This window comes from Rhincodon typus, chromosome 10 (genome assembly GCF_021869965.1).
Source record: "Rhincodon typus isolate 14 chromosome 10, sRhiTyp1.1, whole genome shotgun sequence".
Lineage (NCBI taxonomy): Eukaryota > Metazoa > Chordata > Chondrichthyes > Orectolobiformes > Rhincodontidae > Rhincodon > Rhincodon typus.
The window spans coordinates 58388020-58407590 of record NC_063341.1 but is presented as its reverse complement, the minus strand read 5'-3'; positions in this window follow the sequence as shown (position 1 = coordinate 58407590).

The following is a 19571-nucleotide window of genomic DNA, read 5'->3' as shown; positions in this document are numbered from 1 at the left end:
AAAGGACACTGTTGTTCATATCAACTGAGCTCTGAAAGTCACAAAGCAGGTAGATAAGTTGATTGAGAAGGCATGTGGAATACTTGCCTTTATTAGCTGAGACACAGAACACAAAACTAAGATTATATTGGAAATGTGTAAAATATTGATTAGGCCACAACTAGAGTGCTGTGTTCATTTCTGGTCAGCACATTATCTGAAGGATATGATTCCACTCAAGAGAAATGCAATGGAGCTTTACCAGAAGGTCGTAGGACTGGTGGATCTGATCTTTGAGGAAAGATTGGGTGGACTGAAATTGTTTTCCTTGGAGCAGCAAAGGTTGAGGGGAGATCTGCTAGAGGTGTAGAAGATTATGAGGGGCACAGATAGGAGAGATAAGGTGGTACTTTTTCCATCAGTAGAGGGGTCAATAACCAAAGGCTGCTTGTTCAGTACAACAAGTTAAGATCAGCAATGATCAGCTCCTTCCAGCTCCATAACATGTGAGTAACCCAGGCAATTTATTTGCCTCTTGCCATTCTTCAGTCAGGTGAGGGAGAGTAAAATTGTTGGCTTGATGGCTAAGGCCCAGTCATATAGTGTGCTGACGAGTCAATGATGATGTTGGAAAGGTATGTCTAGATATCTGAGTTATATATTTTAAAGCCAACATATGCTGCAGTTGATATTGCCAAAGGATAGTGTTTTTCCTTGCCAAGAAGAAGAGATCAGGAAGAGTCCAGGGACACATGGAACGATGATGCCTAGAAACCTTGGATACACACCTAGAAAACCAGCAAAAAACAAACCAACAATTCAATGTAGGTTTTCACAGGCCTGCAATATCTAACACTCCAAAATGGGAGCTGAGTGTAAGTCACATGTCATCATATATTTCGGAGTAGAACTGCATTGATTTCATTAGAACAATAAAATCCTAAAATATATAAAAAGGACCATTTGGAATAGTAGTGAATATAAAAATCACAGAAGGGCTGAAACTAATGACTGAAAGTAGAAGATTTCTAGGGAAATTGGATATCCATGCTGGTAGATTGGGATCAATAGTACCTGGACATTTTCTGACAGTCTTTCTGTGGAAGCTGCTTCATTGCACAGACTGTGGACTCTTTCTTTCATGATGAAAAAAACCTTAATCATATGTTCAACCAATTGACCACAAAGCAACTGAATTACCACTATGACTCTATTACCAGGCGCCACAAACAAATCAGCAGTCCACACAAGACATCCAAAGCTATAAAGCATGGAAAAATCCTATTTGGGTATTTCGTATATGATGATTCAAAACTCAACAAAATTATAAACACTCTATTCTCCATTTTAGCTCTGATTTTGACCTCCTCCCCATTGTCTGTTAGAAAGTGTGAGATTAGGACAAAGAGTAGCTACTTATTGTACTGCCACTCATCTCGTCTTCCCATGCATGCCCCACTTAAGCAGGTCAAGTTAAAGGAAAACATCTCATGATGATAGTAGACCTTAGCAAAATCTTAACTCTCTGGAGCTGCCAGGAGCACTAGCCCCAGTAAGGGGCCAGAAAGCTAAGTTTTGTTTTATTTCAGAAATATGGTTTCTTTCTGAGCAGGATCTGATCCTTACAAGGAAACGTTGTGACAAGGGCATCCTATGTCCAATCTTGATCCCTCACTATTTGGGCAATAAATATTAACATTGCCAGCATTGCTCAATTCCTAAAAACAATTAAACAAAATGAATACCCCAAACAACCTCACCTAGCTCATTTAACTGACTGCTGGGGTAATTTCCATGGGTCACTTACTGACCTACATGCACAGTGAAAATCAAGTCTTTTATTTTCCAATCCTGATAATACACCCTCTGTAGAGACAGAATACTAAATAAAGCTGATTAATGTATTCACATCAGGGAATGTCCTGCTTATCTCAAAAGAGCAGCTGCAACCAGTCCTAAAGAAAATCAACAGTCATGTAAGACAAAAGCCAGGCACAAACAAGAAAGTTCTTTTGTGGAGAACTGAACATTTTTAAAAGTTACATCCAAGTTTGTGTATAGTCAATAATGAGAACAGTAAATAATTCGACGAGTTTACACGTCACCTTTAATGGAGCAATTGATTTTGGCAGCTTCCAGTTGTACCGGCCAACTGGTCTGATTGGTTCACATTAAACAACACTTCATCCCTGCTAAGGAAGGGGAGGGAAGAGACAAAGTCAGTTTCCCTCATGAACGGTTGACAGTGTGATTCAAAAAGATGATTATAGAGTCATAGAATCGTGGAGACATATAGCACGGAAACAGACCCTTCGATCCGACTCATCCACGCTGACTCGATATCCTACATAAATCTAGTCCCATTTGCCAGCATTTGGCCCATAACCCTTCCTATTCATATACCCATCCAGATGCCTTTTAAATGTTGTAATCATACGAGCCTCCACCACTTCCTCTGGCAGCTCATTCCATACATGTACTACCCTCTACATGAAAAAGTTGCCCATTAGGTCCCTTTTATATCTTTCCCCTCTCACCTTGAACTTATGCCCTTTAGTTTTGGACTCCCCACTGTGGGGAAAAGACCTTGGCTTTTGTTGCATTTTCACAGAAATCCAAGGATTGCTTATGAACAGATTGCAATGGAACCCATTTACAATGCCATCCCTTCAACATTGCTATGTCTAGGGTCCTGCTATGCCCATTGTGTCAATTACAGATTAGACCATTTCTGTGAAATAACCCCCTCCCCGTCCTTCAGCACTTCAGAATATTTCTTATTTATTTAATTATAACTGAAGTATCATTTGCAATGGCTTTTCACCCTGTTTCTCCACCACTATTCCTGGTGTCGCCAAGGATCTATCGTTGACTCCTCCTATTTCTCATTTTCATTCATTCAGTCACTAGCTAGACCATGCATTGTTACCCACGCCTAATGGAAAAGATAGTGGTGAGCTGTCTTCTTAAACTGCTGCAATGCTTGGAGTATTGGGACACCCACAATGCTGTTAGGAAGGGAGCCCCAGGATTTTGACTCAGTGACAGTGAACAAATAATGATGTAGTTCCAAATCAGGATGGTGTGTGGCATGGAGAGGAAATTGTTATGATGATGTTCCTATACATCATCTGCCTTTATTGTTCTAGGTGGTAGAGATCATGAGTTTGGAAGGTACTGTTAGAGAAGCATTGGCGAGTTACTATAATGCATCTTGCAGATGGTATACACTGCAGCTACTGTGTGTCACTGGTGAAGGTGGTGGATGGCAATTTAATCAAGTGGGTTGCTTTGTCCTGAATAGTGTTAAGCTTCTTAAGCAATGTCGGAGCTGCACCCATCCAGAGCAGTGGAGAATAGGCCATCACACTCTAGACTTATGCCTTGTTAATGGTGGATTGGCTTTGGGGAGACAGGAAATTAGTTACTCACTGTAGGGGCCCTAGGTGTTGACCTGCTTTTATTTTTATTGGCTGGACCAGATCAGTTTCTGGTCAATAGTAATGCCTAAGATGCTGATAATGGACGATTCAGGAAAGATAGTGCCTTTGAACATCGAGGGCCCATGATTAGATTTTCTCTTGTTGGAGATGTTCATTGTCTGGCAATTGTGTGGCACAAATATTTCTTGCCACTTATCAGCCCAAATCTGGATATTTTTTATATTATCCAGCTATTGCTACATATGTGTATGGACTGCTTCAGTATCTGAAGAGTCACGAATGGTGCTGAGCATTGTGCAATCAAAAATTACATCCGCATCTCTCACCTCGAGATGGAGTGAATGTCACTGATGAAGCAGCTGAGGATGGTTGGTTGTAGGACAGTACCCTGAGGTTCCCAGCAGAGATATCCTGGAGGTGAGATGATTGACGTGTAACCTCTGCTAGGTATGACTCCAATCAGAGGAGAGTTTATCTCTGGTTCCCATTCATTTCAGATTTGCAAGGGCTCCTTGATGCTATGCTCAGTTAAATATGGCCTTGTTGTCAAGGGCAATGACTCTCACTTTACCTCTGGAGTAGAGCTCACTTGTCCATGTTTGGATCAAGGCTGTAATGGGGTCAGGAGCCAGGAGACTCTGGCGGAACCCAAACTGGGTGTCAATGCACAGGTACAGTTGTAAGGAACACTTAATAGCACTATTGACAACTTCTTCCTTCATTTTGGTAATGATCGAGAATTGACTGATTAGGCAGTAGTCAGGTTGGATCTGATCTGCTTTTTATGCATAGGAAATACGTAGGCAATATTCCACATTGTGTGACAGATACCAATGCTGGAGCTGCTTGGCTAGAGTTACAGCCAGTCCTGGAGGACAAGTCTTCCATACGATTACCAGAATGTTGTCGGATCTCACAGCTTTTACAGTATCCAGTGCTTTCAGCTATTTTTTGATACCACTAAATGTTTGCATGGAAACCACTCAGTGACCATCCAATACTTGGTGAGCGGAAATTTTCTCCATATAAATACTGGAAAGATTGGAATCATTGTCTCCAGTGACTGGTCTAAACTCTATTGTCTAGCTACTAACTCCATCCTGCAACTGCCAGATTACACTAGTCTATCTGCAACCTTTATATCATATTTGATCATGAAATGAGTTTCTGGTCACACATTCATGCCTTCACTAAGACTGCTAATTTCCACCTCTGTGTGGATGCCAAACATCACCCCTGTCCTAGCTGATCTGTCGCTGTAACCAGTATTTATGCTTCTGTTACCTCTGGACCTGTTTATTTTAAAACTGCTGATCTCCAGAGTTCTATCCTCTATGACCCTGTGGCTGCCCAAATCTCAGCTGTCTATGTCTTAGTTTGTACCAAGCCTGACGTGTGGTCTAATGGGTTTTTCTGTTATGTGGATCTCCAATATCTGTAAGCAGCAACAGCTTCCTAAAACAGAAGTCACTGCATCATCACATCAATTGGCATGGAGCCTCAAAGTCATTGCATGGTCACACAGCTTAGGGGGGAGCACTGACCAAGATGTGTTCCACTATCAGCAATATTATCTCACCTACAGTAGCTCCCGGTCTAGAGAGTTCATTTCCTAGTTTCCAAATTCCTACATGTATTTCTCTAGGTCCACACCATTTAAGATAGCTGCAGTCCTCCAATTCTGGCATCTTGAATATTCCACTTTGTATTTCATCCATTTTTCATGGTTGAGCCTTCAGTTGTCTCGAGTCTAAACTTTGGAATTCCCTCCCTACAGCTCCTGACCTTTCTACCTGAATTTCCTGTCTTAATAGGGTCCTTAGGATTTATTTTTTGACAAAGGCTTTGGTCATCTGATTAAACATCTCATTCTGTGTCTTGGTATTATCTTGTTTATAATATTCCAGTGAAGCAGCTTGTGACTTTTGTGTTATGGTAAAAGTGCTGAATAAATAGAATTTATTTTTTGAACAAGTTAGGGTAATGTCATGTAAGAGGATCTTGAAGAAGAGTAGTCAGAAATACATACACACATCACTTGATTTTCACATTGTATTAGCTAAACACCTGGATGAGGAATTATTAAACTCTTTCCCCGAAGGTAATGGGCCCTTGAAGTGATCAGCCTCAGAACAATCAAGTTTGTCCTGATTTTAATGATTCAAGAAAAAAAAAGCAGTAAAACTTTGATGTGAAATTGCAATAGGGTTACCAAAGAAAGCCATCTTTAAGAAAAATCAATCATTCTTTGTGAAAGATCGTTTTGGAGCTTTTCTATTTAATTTCTATGAAATGAACAGAAGACATCAGCTAACTGCACTGTCATGACTTGATTGTACAACCTGTAATTGAAGTTCTAAATATTTTCCATATGGAAGTATTATGGAACCAAAACACGTTTTTGATGCTGTGTTTCAATTATTCCTCTGCCACGTACAGACTACAACTCAAAAGCAACTGACTGTACCAATCAATGCAATGAGACACACACGCTAAATTGTTGCAACTCAGATCCATTGTTATAGGAATTATGTCATTTCAAGCAGCCTGATATCAAACATGTATCTGTAAAGTGCTATGAGGGCCATGCCTATCACTGACTGAGGAATTTTTTTTTAAAACCAGCATAAATGAATAGGCAGTAGGAGGAGCGTAATGCATCGATCTAGGGCATTACACTCTTCCAAATCACTGTAGAGCACTGGTTGGTCTCATGTAGCTTCAATCAACCATTTTGGCACATAGTAGCAGTTGGACTCAAGCCTGCAGTTTTGTGACTTAGATTTAAGTCTATTCTAATATTAAATAGAATACAATTCTCTAAGTCAGGCTACAGGGTAATTACAATCTGTTCAAACTATCAGGTATACTGTGCTTTTGCATAAATGTTCTTACATCACTGCTCATGAAATCATCAGCTTTCGTCTAGATAACTGCTCCCTTGTACTACATGCAAAATGCCAGCCAAAGAAACTGGAAAAAGACATATGTCTGTGTGATGAGACCCTATAATATGTGGATATGCTGTACATATTAGATACCACGCATGCCACGACATGGTTAGATTGCAGTTTGTGGATGAAGGGTACGTATTTAAAAGATCATAAACTGTCCTTGTCCTTTACAGATACTAACGAGTCTGTTGTGTATTTCCAGTATTTGATGGTCTTATTTAAGATTTGCTACATTTCCTATTCATTGTCATTCCATTATTGAACATGAGCCTGCTGCGCTTCCCAGATAACATTACCCCTAACTTATCTTCAAAAGCACACAGACCATCCTGTCTCCGATTATTTTGATCCATAGCTACTCCAAGAAACTATGGCTCTAAATCCAACCCTACGATGCTCCATTTCTGGAGGAGTTAAACAAAGCAGCCTCCAAAAGGACCTGGATTCATTTCCAGGTTGAAATGAAATATGTTCCAATCTCTTGCTTTTGTTAAAACTGTTTGGTGGCCAAATTTGACAGCACACCACAAAGACACAGTATTGCTCTTAACTATTAACTATTACTATAAAATAAATAATGTCTATCCCTTGCAGTTTGTGAAAGTCATGATACTGGTGCTGAAAGGATTGCTTTATCTACCCAAAGCTAATGCAATATTGATTTGCTGGATGTCTGAGCAAAATTTGCAAGTTATTAGTGTTAGCTAAAGCTAGCCTGCATTGCTTAAAGGCAGCCTACAGCTTCTCAAGGGGAGGGGGGTTGAAGTTGCACCAAGTGTGAGGAGATCTATTTGATTTGAATCCGATGACCTGGAAAAGTCATAAAAATGGAACAACATAGGAGAGATCAGGCTCAATAGTTAACTTTGGTGCTCTGGAAGCTTTGCCATAGGACACACAAAAGAGGAATGATTTCCAATCATTGAAAGGGGCCGGAAGCATTCCAGCTGTAACTCAGAGGGCTCTATGAGCAGCTAACTGTGAGAGCTGATGCCAGGAATCAAGCCATGAGACCTTTCCATGTTTCCTGCGGGTAGGGTTTGGGTGTGAACTGGTTTCATTGCTTTTGCATAAAATATTAACTTCAAATCAGCTATTTCTAGTCCAATGCACATTGGCTTCATGAAACTTGACCAACTGTGTGCTCAGATGATACTTGTGTCCATTTTAAGTCTTTGTTTTTGGTCCCTTTTTAAAACTAATTTTGCCCAAGAAAAGTCCCCTGTGTTAAAGTGGATAACGTAATTCAAAGTCAATAGGATGTATTTAATGTCATTATAACAATTATGACAGCTGTATTTGGCCAAATTGTCCCACTTCCCCTCACACCAAAACCTACTTCTAATTTACAAGCTGCAAAGGGTTTAATTGTATACTTCGATGTACCCTCACCATTACCACCCAATGTACTTTATCATAGTCTTATCAATCTGCTTTCTCCTTTCAGATACCCAAGAAATACAGCACTAGAGGAGCCAGTGTGGTCAGAAACTGGAGAAGTCAGTAAGAACGGATACTGCAGGAGCCAGTGCAGTCAGATATTATAGGAACAATAAGATGATGCTGCTGATCAGGATAATGTCACTTAATTTAACACTCGCTGACAGCAGCTCAGATATCGACCTTGCAAGCCTCTTACATGATAGACGAGAGAGATAATATATGGTGAGACACAGACCTGGATGTCAAGGGGTATTAAGGAAGCCACACACGGATATATGTGGAGCAAATTCTTTCCAATGTGGAAGCGGTGGCCAAGTCCATTTAGTCCTTGTTGGCCCTTGCAGTGTCCAGTGGCCAAAGTCTCAGTTTCCTTTGCAGTGCAGACAACAACCACCCAATAACTGTGTAATGCTGTAGAAGCTTAGGTGAAGTCATGTGAACACAAACTGCTGTAGCCATGTGTGGAGGGATTACATTGAGCAAACAGGTTTGCAGAATGTCACAGCATTCCAGCTTCCATCAGGCAAGGGGCATTGGCTCCATGGAGCATCAACCAGCTAACCTTACTTCAATGGCAACATTCATCCTCCCATCTTTGATGTTGCTGGTCATGTATTCAGTCAGGATGTTTTTTCTGTGCCAAGATGATGCAGTTTATAGTTGAGCTTTCTGCTCCTACAGCTACTCAAGGTCATGTTCAAGGTGGTCTGCAGTCTCTCACACTGAAGATCAGCATCTTGTCACAAGCCAGGCTTTAGCCAGTGGAATAACGCTGCCTGATAGTACTCCCCCAAATATTTACCTATTGTGATCCCATGTTGATGCTTAAAATCAGCTGTGACCCCAGAGCTATAACAGTTGGAGAGTTGGGCAGCTGTGGGTAAATAGATATGAGGAAGCAGAGAAAGGCCTGAGGGAGGTATTGTTCCACTAGCTGCAAAATGCCAGGGCCTGTACCTTCAGGGACTTCAAGGCCCAACTCTGAGCTTTTACTCTACCAGCTACACCACTCCTCTTTACAGATGGTAGGTCACACAGACAGGACTGAATGAATGTCTCTACTCTGAAAGCCAGTCACTGTCCCTAATGTGATAGAACTCAGTGCATCCTGATTAGTAACCTCCAGTAAGGTCTATCTGTCAGACGCATTAGAATCATAGAATTCCTACAGTGCAGAAAGAGGCCATTAGGCCCATTGAGTCTGCACTGGCTCTCTGAAGAGCATCCCACTCAGAGCCACCTTCTCCTCAAAACCCCACATTTACCATAACTAATCCAACTAACCTGCATATCCCTGGACATTATAAAACAAATTCACCTAACATACACATCTTTGGACTGTAGGAGGAAATCAGAGCAGGGGAAACCCATACCAATACAGAAAGAACATGCAAACTCCACACCGTCACCCAAGGTTGAAATCAAACCTGGGTTCCTGGAGCTGTAAGGCAGAAGCACTAACCACTGTGCCACCATGCTGCCCCTACAGCCAGCACAGCATCCTCTCGCACCAAGTGTGTGCACGAACTACAAGCAGCACAGCTAAAGAAGTTGTGATGCTGCCTGGAATTACATGGGTGTAGATAAGTCATGAAGAGCAACACCTCCTCACCACAGAAAACTATTTGTTGGTGGAACAATATTGAAAAAAAAACTGGTTCATTTCAAACTGTTGAAAAGGGAAAAAGTCAGTTTGGCTTTCCAAAGGATGTAGTTTAATTAGGCTGCAGTGACTGGGGAGATAGTGAAAGGAAATTATTGCTTCACAATTTAAAAGTTATTTATAAAGATTTAGCTTAGCTCTACTTCAGTTGTTTTACTGTTATATTACATTAGCATTTTACAGAATTCTAAAATAATATTATAATGGTTAACTTGTGAGTAAGTAGTACTAACTTAAACAGTTTCATGCTCAAACTGCAGGAAAGGGTAGGAAGATCAACTATATTGCTGTGAATGCTTTAGCTTAATAACAAAGAACAATACAGCACAGGAACAAGCCCTTCGGCCCTCCAAGCCGGCACTGACACATTTTGCCCTACGATTCTAAAACTGTCTTCACTTACAGGATCTGTATCCCTCTATTCCCTTCCTATTCATGTATTTGTCCAAGTGCTTCTTGAGTGCTGTTATTGTGTCTGCTTCCACCACCTCCTCTGGCAGCGCGTTCCAGGCACTCACCAACCTTTGTGTGAAAAACATGCCTTGCACATCTCTTTTGAACCTCTTCCCTCACACCTTGAACCTGTGTCCCCAAGTAATTGAACCTTCCACACTGGGAAAATGCCTCATAATTTGTACTCTATCCATGCCATTCATAATCTTACAAAGTTCTATCAGGTCAACCCTCAACCTCCTGCATTCCAGTGAAAGCACATCCAGCATATCCAGAGATAGTAAGAACTACAGAGGCTGGAGTGAGAGATAACGCAGTGTGCAGCTGGAGGAACGCAACAGGTCAGGCAGCATCAGGGGAGCAGAAAAGTTGACGTTTCATGTCGGGATGCTTCTTCAGAAATGCGGGAGGGGGAAGGGGGCTCTGAAATAAATAGAGAGAGGAGGGGCGGGGCTGGGGAAGATAGATGGGATGGTGATAGGTGAGTGCAGGTAGGGAGTGGTGGGGCTTGGTCAGTGAGGTGGGAGGGGTGGATGGGTGGGAGAGAAGATGGAGAGGTTGTGTCAAGTCAAGGAGGCGGAGATGACAGGGAGGGTCGGACATGGGATGAGGCCGGGGGTGGGGAGATTTTAAAGCTGGTGATATCCATGTTTAGGCCATCGGGCTCTCGGCTCCCGAGGCGGAATATGAGATGTTGTTCCTCCAGTTTGCGGGTGGCATCATTGTGACGCTAGAGGAGGCCCAGGATGTACATGTCACCCAGGGAGTGAGAGGGGGAATTGAAATGGTTCGTGACCAGAAGGTGTTGTCGTTTGTCGTGAACAGAGCGCAGATGCTCTACAAAACGGCCTCCGAGTCTACACTTGTCTCACCGATGTAGAGGAGGTCACATCGGGAGCAGCGGATGCAGTAGGGCGGCACGGTGGCTCAGTGGTTAGCACTATTGCCTCAGAGCACCAGGGACCCGGGTTCAATTCCACTCTCAGGAGCCTGTCTGTGTGGAGTTTGCGCATTCTCCCCGTGTCTGCGTGTGTTTTCTCTGGGTACTCTGGTTTCCTCCTACTGTCCAAAGATGTGCAGGCTAGGTGGATTGACCATGCTAAATTGCCCATAGTGTTCAGGGATGTGGAGCTTAGGTGGGTTATAGGGAGAATGGGTCAGTGTGGACTTGTTGGCCCAAAGGGCCTGTTTCCACACTGTAGGGATTCTATTGTATGATTCTAGACCAAGTTGACAGACATGCAGGTGAACCCCTGTCTACTGTGGAAGGTTTATTTTGTACCTTGAACGGAAGTGAAGGCGTAAGTATGGGGGCAGGTGTAACACTTCCTGCGGTTGCAGGGAAAGGTACCGGGTGGGTGGGGTTAGTAGGGAGTGTGGAGCAGACGAGGGAGTCACGGAGAGAGCGGTCCCCACGAAAGGCAGATAGGGGTGGGGAGGGAAATATCTCTTTGGTTGTGGGGTCAGATTGTAGGTGGCAGAAGTGGCAGAGAATGATACGTTGGATACGGAGGTTAATGGGGTGATATATGAGGACAAGGGGGATTCCATCTTTATTTTTGTTGGGGGGAGGGGATGTGAGGGCAGAGGTGTGGGAGACACAAGAGATGCGATTGAGGGCATTTTCAATCATCGAAGGGGGGATGTTACAGAAATGAAATAGAGGACATCTGGGATGTTCAGGAGTGGAACGCCCCATCTTGGGAGCAGACGTGGCGGAGGTGGAGGAATTGGAAGTAGGAGATCACATTCTTGCAGGAGGGTGGGTGAGAGGAGGTGTAGTCTATGGAGCTGTGGGAGGCTGTGGGCTTTAAATAGACATCAGTTTCGAGGCTGTCACCAGAGATGGAGACAAAAAGGTCCAGTTGTGGGGTCAGATTGTAGGTCACCTGCAGTTCTTGCTATCTCTGAGAGGGTTATTCTATAAATGTACATGGTGGAAATAGCACTCTGCATCCCTGATTGTAATTTGAATCACATATTTATCCATCTTACAGTCTCCTTGGTTCCATGTGTTTCCTGAGCATTACAAGGTTACAGGATATGTACATCACTGACAGGGCTTCACACTTCCCAGACACATTTCTATTTAGTTGCATTGTAAAACAAAATACTCCTGAGCAGGTCAGCAATCCTCAATGCTGGGTCCTTTTTTCATTTTAATGGATAGTATGATGGTGCTCCTTCCTCACCCCACCCAGCCAGGACAATTGTCTCATCTCCAGGTTAAATAATCCTTTTGACTCTACAGTATCAACAAGGTCCTTCTTCCCATTGAGTTGCAGAGGGACTTGGTTTCCCATGAGCCATCTGTCACACCAGCCCCTCATTAAATTACGACGGTCCCTTGTATTTGCAGGTATCCCAATCATGATTTCCTTCTCTGTGTGTTAGGGTGATTATTTTTCTTTCTATTCTACCTACTGTGGCTGGTTTCGTTCCAGTCTTAAATTATTTAATTGCTATATATATTCTAATTCTTAAAGTATGATAATAGGTTGGCATAACATCGTGGGCCGAAGGGCCTGTACTGTGCTGTACTGTTCTAAGTTCTATGTTCTATGTTCTCTCTTCCCACTATCAGTGCCTTCAACTATGTGACAGATATTTATTTGACTATTCATTTCTATATTGACTCCTCCTGCTACAACACAGGTAGTGCTGTTTTACTGAAGTCTTTGCCATTTCTAAGGAGAACAATAATCAGGAGTCATTTGCCAATTGAATATGTCAGTACTAGTTTTCAAAATATTCTAATTTGTCTGAGGCATTATTATTTGAGGTGATAATGAGGTTCTTCTTTTGGATGTTGCTGTCCTGACACTGCATGTAGCTAGGTTCAAAGAAGCAGAGCTGGTTAAATTAACATGAACAACCAAGTTGTGCTTTTACCTGACAAAGTCATTGCTGTATCATTTTTGAAACTTGGACTTCTGAGGGCCTTTATAATGTACATGATATCAGATATATAGTACAAAATCCAAGAGATTCTGCTGAATATTTATAAAATAGTTCAAATCCACTGCGACTATGATTCCCAGTTCTGGGCACACAAAGGTTAGGGAGGGGTTTAGTGTTCATTGGGAAAGAGAGAGACTGCTTAAATATTTTTAAAGGCTTTTAAGCAAAAAGCACCTCTTTTTCAGCACAGGATCAAGCACAGCTCAAGGATCAGTCAGTTAGGCCGTGCCCACTCCAAAAAAAATGCGAAGATTAAAAGGGGCTATACAGTGTTAGAGCTCCACAGTCAATGCTGCTTTGGAGCCCAATTGTGACCCAAAACTTTCAGCTCGTGTTACCACTAATAATCTAAGTTAGGCAGTAAAGGAATCCCCAAAGATGATTTGTTGAGTTTTTTCATGCACTATGGCCTGATTTGATTTATAAATTTGATTTGGAGTGTTTTGCTTTTGTGTCTTTTATTCCAACATTGTGACCATGCAAGTAGATGCTGTGTTTTCACTAAGAGGGAGAAGGTAAGGTGGGGAATTGTAGGTCATGGAGACTTGGTATTTGGATGAGTCTTCATGGAGCACTTGATCGAGGCTATCTAGGTTTGCTCCTCATTCTACACCTTCTTCTCCTCCCTCACTTTGTTTCTGATCCTGAGTTGTTCACGGTAGACCTGGTGGTAAGTCCAACATGTTATGACGGTGAAGTTGTACAACAGGCAACAGACCAGCATGAAGCTTTACATGCCGAGCTCCTCCAGAGCAGTCCATGCAGTGGAAGAATAAAGTCCGCATCATCACATTGTGTGTGGCAACATGATTTTCATGGTATACATACGACAACATTTGGCATCATGATCATGAAAATGCCTTCTCTGGGTTTCCAAAGGGCATGCCTAAATCAGGTGGAAGCCTTAGGAATTAATGCAGATCAGAGTCCTAAACATTCATATGATTCCAATACTATTTTAACTGCATGCTGGACAGTATGGACTCTGGGGGGTGGCTGAAAACTGACAAAAAATGATGAGCGCTGAATTTTGTTTCGGTCAGACCAGAAAGATTTGAGTTCATGCTCGAATCACATGATTTGCTGTTTCCCTTTCTCCCCTTCCCTGTAATCTCACTCCACGGCTCTAGAACTGCCTTTCTGAAGCTGTGTCACACTCTGGGCCATAAGACATTGCATCAGCTTAGAGGTAGAAACCAACATCAAGCCGCTCAACCCAAAAGAAACTAAGTGCCACTTGCTGTGATCGATTTAGCATGTAGCTTTTAGAGTCATAGAGTGCAGAAGTGGCCCTTCAGCCCATTGAGTCTGTGCTGACCTCTCTACACGAATCCCACTTTCCAGCACTTGGCCCATAGCTTTGAATGTTATATTTCAAGTACTCCTCCATGTAATTTTTTTTAAAGATTGTGAGGTTTCCCTTTCCTATCCTCTCAGGCAAACATTCCAGTTTAAATTCCACCAACTGCATGGTCGTATTTGAATCTAAGTTCCAGAGCATTATCCAAGACCTCAGGATTATTAATCCAGTGATATTACTACCACAAGACAACTTCCCTCTTAGTGCCTTTCCAAAATGGTGTATTGTCTAAATGCTATCTAAACTGAGAAATCCATCCCTCTCTAACAGTAAAGCACACAGTCAAGTATTGGTATAGATCTATATTCCATGGATTTATATTCCCAGTTATCATTGTGTCTGGAATTCATTCTGTAGAGTTGTAATATATAATGTATTATGCGCAACAATTACATGATCTTGGAGTCAAATGCAAGCAATAATCATGAATGCTTGGAAAATATTTTTTAGATTTTAGGGTTTTTTTGCCTAATAAACAAAATTTTCAGAATAATAGCACTGAATATGTTCAACTCTAATGGGCATTCTACGTAGAAAACCATCTGCTCCACACAAAGTATAACTGGAACCATTCATTGCACAGTAGTGTGGTTTCCTTCATTTCTTATTTCATACAGTGCAAAAGGAAAAATCAAGAACTTGCATTGTAATCCAGCTCCCACATCAGAAAGCGTGGCTGATTCTAAATGCATAAACTAGGCTTATTGGGAATGGCATTCAGCTGCTTTATATAGCAGCAAGAGTATTTTGATAAGAATTCTGATCATAAATCTTTACTGTCACTACAATTTTAGGTCATTCTCAGCAGGCCCCTGGAGCTCCAAGCAGCCATGCAGCAGACAATGCAGAAAAACCAACCCTGAATCTTAATTCATCATGTCAGCATTATGTCAACAAAGTTATGAAATGCTTTGTCATTCGCTGCAGAAAATTATTCCTCAAAAGTTTAAAATCGTGTTAAATGGAAGCCTAATTCATCATACTATTATGCAAAACTTAAGAACAAAAGATAACTAACAAATGAGACCCATTGATAACAATTATGCAAATCTTAGAAATCTGAACTGGCATGAATATGCAGAAATTATAGTTATGATATAATTAGGATGCTTTTGTTCGGAAGAGGACACATTCTAAATCTCATAATAGGATGGTACTGAAATATACTCCAATCCAAAAAGATTATTGAACAAATTAACCATACATGGCGTTGAATTGGTAATCATTATGATTGGCATCTTTAAATCTTTTGGTCTCCTTACTGTCTCCCAGCTATATTGATGTACAGCATTTTGTATGTTTCAAAACTTTCCTTCCAAAGATTTTCTGCCACTTATAGTTCAAAGCTAGTTTTATCAGGTGTACAATATCACCAATCACACTGAAGGTAATACAGATAACAGATATTTTTCTGTCTGAGTTGAAATCTCATCAGCATTTTCCAATAATCCTTTTCTAGACTTTCAGCTAGGCTGTTGTTCATATTATTCATTTTAATTCATAAACAGGTACTGTAAGCTTCTTTTCACCTTACTCCAATGCATAACTTATACTGTAATGAAGTATTTTAGCTCACAGTAGATATAACTTGTGCAATGTGTCCAATTTTCTCTATCTACCTTTCAATGTACAAGACTGATTATAAACACTGCTCAAAATTATTTGTCATATATTATGCCCTACTAATAGTCTTTTACCCAGGGCTTCTTTATCACACATTACATGGAATTTACAAGAGAGAGAATAGCTGTTGGTCCAATTGGTCTATGCTGACGTTTATATTTCACAAGTCTTCTCTGGTCTATTTCATTTAACCACATGAATTCTAAGATTTCTTTTTTGCTCAAGAATTTAGTTGTTTCCCCTCAAATACACTGATGCTATTTGTGTCAACAGCTCCACCTGATTGGTTGGCAAGAAGATTCTAATTGGTAGCAGTGTTGGCATGGAGAATACTGTAGTTGATGATGACTGACAGTTAACTGCCAGCCTTCATTTTGATTTCAAACGAGGCAGCTTGACTTTGCTTGATGGACTTTGCTCTGTGAAATAAATCAGTGAATTTTGTCAGCTAGTTTGTTAAGTTGGAACAGACATAGTTCTCAAGTATGTTCTATTTGTTTGCAAAGAACAGTGCACCATGTATTTATATGTAGTGCTTCCAGTACATGTAAGTATGCCACACTGCAAACCCAACTAAATATCCCAAATTGGTTGTCAGTGTGATTCTTTGTACCCTCAGAATAATCAGCAAATGTTATCCACATTCTTACCAATCATACAGTGCCTTTACTCCATCGGTATCACGTCCTGTTCTCTTCCCACTCCATAATTTTCAATGCCCTTAATATATTTGGTGCTTCTGTGCCATGAAACAAATAGACTCTCACTTATTATCACATTTTTTCTTTCATTATTGTGTTGCCAAGAGAATGAACAATCCTCACAATATTAATATCCATTTCTTACAGGCATCAATCATATCGAGATGCCTTTCTGGTTATTACTTCCTTCCAAGCTAACCTAAGACTTAACACTCAATAAAATGGATGATGCTAGATTGAATTTCAGACTGGGATATTTTAAAATGTTAGAGAAATGACAAACCTTTCCTTTGGCACAAGAGGACTACTGATTCAGTTTTATTCACTAACTTGGAAATAACAAGAGAAAATAGTTAGATGTCGTCCTCTAAACAAGCAGGGAAATTGACCTGGGGAGGGCAGCTTGAAAGGCAAGCACTGGAAATGACATGGGAGACTGTAAGCTTAAAATGGCACTACTGTGCCCAACAGCTGTGAACAGTTTTCCTTACAAACCTTCAACATAACCCATACATGTGGTGATGGGCTGCTCAGAAATCTTTATACTGAGCTCAAGCCATTAGCTCCTAATGGAAGGGGCAAGTGCAGCTAGAGGAAATCACAAGTGGGATTACATATTTTCTAAAGCTAATGGTTCCCATTTGGTTTTAAATTGACTGTTGGCCAGTCTTTGGAGTTAGGACAAAGAGTGCCTTTCTGTATTTATATTCTTAACCCGATGTCTTTAATGTTCTAAATAGAAACTGAATTCTCACTTCTTAAAAGACAAGAAAGAAATTACTAATATTATGTTATAAATGTTATTAAAGATCACATGACTGAGGCAAACTGGCTAGTACATTAACCACAAATAGCTTTGTGAAGCTCAAAACTTGAAAAAGACAATTTATTGAATCTTTTCATCTTGTACTCAAAGAATAATTAGAATAAATTGCAGGAATACTAATAAAGGGGAAACCCAATATTTATACTGTGTGTGAGGAAAATATTGATTGTTAGCAAGTGAACACTGATTGGTAGAGTTTTTGCCATGCAGAATGCAGCAGTTATTGATGACTGACAGTTAACTGGCAGGTTTTGTTTAGATTTCAAGCCGGGCAGTTTGACTCTGCTTGTTAAGATCATAAGATCATAAGAGGTAGGAGCCATTTAGCTCACTGAGTCTGATCTACCATTCAATGAGATCACGGCTATTTGTAGCCTAGCTCCATATAGCTGCCTTTGGCCCAAATCTCTTATGACATTTGCTTAACAAACATTTATCAATGTCAGATTTAAAATTAACTTGTACTCTATGTTTCTATTAATGAGGCCTAGAATACTGTATATTTCATTAACATTCCTCTGCACTTGTCCTGCCACCTTTAATGACTTTTGCACACATGTACATTCCCAGGTCTCACTGCTCCAGTACACCCTTGAGTGGAGTACCCTTTAAATATACTCTCCCTTCATGTTCTACAGCAAAATGTCATTCACATTTCTCCACATTGAACTTCATTTGTCACCTATCCAACCACTGCATCAATGTGCCAATGTCCTTTTGAAGTTCTACACTGTTTTCCTCACAGTTCAGAATTCTCCCTAATTTTGTGTTCATCCATAACAAAATGTAGAGTGTGTGCAACGGTTGGAATCGCAACATATATACTGACCAGAGAAAGTGGGTTTGCAGTAAAGAGTAGTGAAGAATCAATTTCTCAGCTAGAACATGGCAGTAAGGGAAGTAATTTGATTATTCTATTTCAAATATGAAGTTGAGTGCAGGATGAAGCTCACTAAGGTGTGTACAGAAACAGCTATAGTTGCACATTCAAATATAATAAATGGATCATTTACATAATGGAAATCTACAAGGGACAGGAGGTTCAGTGTCATTCCAATGAAGACATGTTTCTCATGAAATCGAACAAGGAGGTTTACAAGGGCTGGGCCTTGTGAGAATCCGATAGTAGCATTATCAATTTGAACAAACATGGTGTTGCTAAAACTGATTTCAATTGTGCAAGTTGCTGAAGTATTAAGTTCAATGAATACTGATTCGCACACTGTTAGTATACCAAGATCTCCATGGTACAGGGCTACAATACAGATCCCTTTGCCTTCTTTGAGTGACCCATTGGTGAATAGCCTATCAATGTCAAATGAGCACATGGACACTGCATTGTTACTGATATGCAAATCCTGTAAGGCATTGTTTGGAAATGTGAAGGAGTTCTTCACCATGTAAACACAAAACTTGCCAGAAACTATAGCAATTCACACAACCATATGGCCAGTTCATAAAACTAAACTAGACGGATGCTGGAAATCTGAAATAAAAAACGAAAATGCTAGAGGAACTCAGTAGGTCTGGCAGCAAATGAAACAGAGTTGATATTTGAGTCCAATATGACACTTTTTCAGAACCAGCTTATGTTGTGCAGAGCCAGTCATAGATAAGATAGGTATAAAGGAACATCACTTTTGTGCATCTGAGGGAGTTCATACATAGAACATAGAACAGTACAGCACAGTACAGGCCCTTCAGCTCACGATGTTGTGCCAAACTTTTACCCTAAACCTAAGGTCTATCTAACCTCCACCGCTACCTTATACTATCATCAAATGTGTGGTCACAGTGAGCCATGAGTACAACCCCTATCCTAGGCTGATATGTCATTGCTCTTACACAGGTCAGCAAATACTTCTTTTAGCTTGCATTTGAGTGAGGCCATTTGATCATGTTGAGTGGCAGATCCAATGAGTACAAGTTTAGTCCTGTCATTATGAATTGCATGCCTTTTGTTGACATAGTCACACTTGATAAGGATAGCTATTCAAGTCCCCCTGTTGCGTTTACTGATATCTATGTCCAGATTGGATCTGATGGCTCTCAGCACTGCCACACATTCTTGTTGCAAGTGAATATAGAACAAACATTTGGAGTTCTGCAATATATGTGCACTGGATCAGCGAGGCATGCCTTCAAGGCTTCATTGAATGCTGGCT